At 30.4% G+C, this 2396-nt stretch overlaps 1 non-coding gene across 1 annotated transcript; it reads left to right on the top strand.

Annotated features, from left to right (window-relative positions):
* Positions 1-466: 466 nt before the first annotated feature.
* TRNAV-UAC (transfer RNA valine (anticodon UAC)) lies at positions 467-539 on the top strand. The gene has a single exon. It is a non-coding gene; the product is annotated as a tRNA-Val (tRNA).
* The last annotated feature ends 1857 nt before the right edge of the window (positions 540-2396 follow it).

Here is a 2396-nt window from a genome sequence, read left to right as displayed (position 1 = left end):
GCCCATTCAAGAAAAATATATTGAATATATTAGACCTTAATTAATTACTTTAGCTTACATTTAAGGGGGGTTCTAACAGCTTATATTACATTCAAGTTGTTAGAAGTACCAAAAAATCTAGCTCCATGTTTGGAGGTATTGTAGAGGAGTGTAAACACCTTTGATTGCTCGTGATATTTCTTTAAGTTTTGTTAAGAGATCTGCTAACCGAGTTACTCATCATGTTACACTAGCTTTTCGGTTTAATGTTGGTTGTATTTTTTTGAGCTCTAATTCTTACCGATGTTGTTTTCGTCATGTTAATGTTAAGATCAAGTTGGTCTAGTTGAATGAAATTTTCTAATTCAAAAAGAATATGTATATTAAAATGGGGTATTTTTTATAAAATTTACATTTAATTATTTTGTTATAATTTCGAAAACAAATTTTAAATAAAATGTTTAATGTAAGATTTATGTTACACAATGTTGCTGTGGTGTAGTGGTTATCACGTTAGTCTTACACACTAAAGGTCTCCAGTTCGATCCTGGGCAGCAACATTAATACTATTTATTTTGTTTTGTTCTTGCTATAATATTTTTTTAATCTCTATAAATATGATGTGAGTTGGTATGTATGATATTGATTGATAATTGATATAAACATTTTTTGCATTGTCAATGTCTATTTAATGTTGTACTCACAAATATATGAATACAAAACATAACCTTACAAATAATCACATCACTCATACATAAACATTATGTAACTACCAATATTTTACTTTCCAACCAACCTAATGCCCACATTTTCCTCATTTCTTCCTAATACAACCTATTTTGACTATTACAACCAATACACATATAATACTAATAATATAAAATTATTACTTATTTATACAAAAATAGGACTTAAATAGAATACATATTTGGTACTTGTGATTTTATTAAAAAAAAAATTGTGAGTATTTGTCATGTGTGAGTAATTTGTGGTATTTATATCAAGTCTTGTCTTTTTAATAATTAGATAAATAGTAGGAGTAAGTTGAAAAATGTCTCTTTTATTCATCAATTAATCAAATTTACCTCTAATTTTATATTTATTTGAAACATACCTCTTTTTATATGTATTGTATCCAAAATACCTGTAACGCCCCAATATTTTGCCTTATTTTACAAAATACTAATTTTGATGCATTATTTAAAAAGATTTAAAGCTGTTTGGAAATACACAGTGGGTTTTACAATAAATATGCAAAAAGGTGAATGATCATTCATATTAAAAACAAAATAAGTAGTTGAGTGCAAAAAAAATAAATTTGTAACACCCCACTGAGCTGAGATTACTTTACTATAAAAAAAAAAAAACAAAACCAAGGCTCCACCGGCGTTCTAGACCGTTTGCTCGTCCATAGCCCCTCGCAGTATACATACCAGAACTGACCCAACTCATCAAACTTACATTCAATGTTCCCTGTCTATTGCCTGTAGGGGGAAAGTAAGGGGGTGAGCTAAAAGCCCAGTAAGGAAATGCTTATCATACAATACCATATAATATCACACATATCATTAATTTATTTATTAAGTTTTAGCAATATCATACACCTTATTTTATAACTATAGCCAAATAACTGTACACATGAAAACCTTTATCATATAGGTCCATACTAATTGTTCACACCATACATATATACAGAGATCATAACTCCAGTATCATATTCATAACATAATCATATCAATACTATAAATAATAATGTAATTACCATAACATTGACATATCATAGCCATTACTTACATAACCCGGCCTAGCCTGGCCCTACAATATCCTGGGCCTAATCTGCCCATATAATAACACAGGCCTATGCGGCCTACCATTGTTATAGGATAGGGTATCTCTATATTCAACAGTAACATCACTGTATCATACCCACCATAACAATCTCATACACGACTCAGTAAAATGTAGGGTAGGGTATCTCTACATTCAACGGCCTTATCCCGTATCATACCCCACCATGGTCCCCCACTTTACCTGAGACGTTAGCATACAACATACACTATACACCATACAACATACAATACATACTAGTCATACAACCATAATCTATGTATCAATTCACAAACTCATATTGTGTCCATACCACACATTCTTAGTACCATATACATATTCATAATAACAAATCATAAATCATATTTCAATACATAAAGAATTTAAGTTTATGCAGATAAACACATACAAAACTATCTAATTTCCTTACCTCAAATCCCGCTGCTTAAACTTGTTATCTCGTCACTACTACCTATAATAACACATGGGTCAAGGCCCTAACATTAAAATTCGCACTCTTACAGTACAGCAGAAAGAATACTATTTTTGACCAATAACTACACGAATTCAGTGGAAGTTTCCTTCATAAA

The sequence above is a fragment of the Cannabis sativa genome, chromosome 8, assembly GCF_029168945.1.
Source record: "Cannabis sativa cultivar Pink pepper isolate KNU-18-1 chromosome 8, ASM2916894v1, whole genome shotgun sequence".
In the NCBI taxonomy this organism is placed as follows: Eukaryota; Viridiplantae; Streptophyta; class Magnoliopsida; order Rosales; family Cannabaceae; genus Cannabis; species Cannabis sativa.
This window is presented reverse-complemented; position numbering and strand designations above follow the sequence as displayed.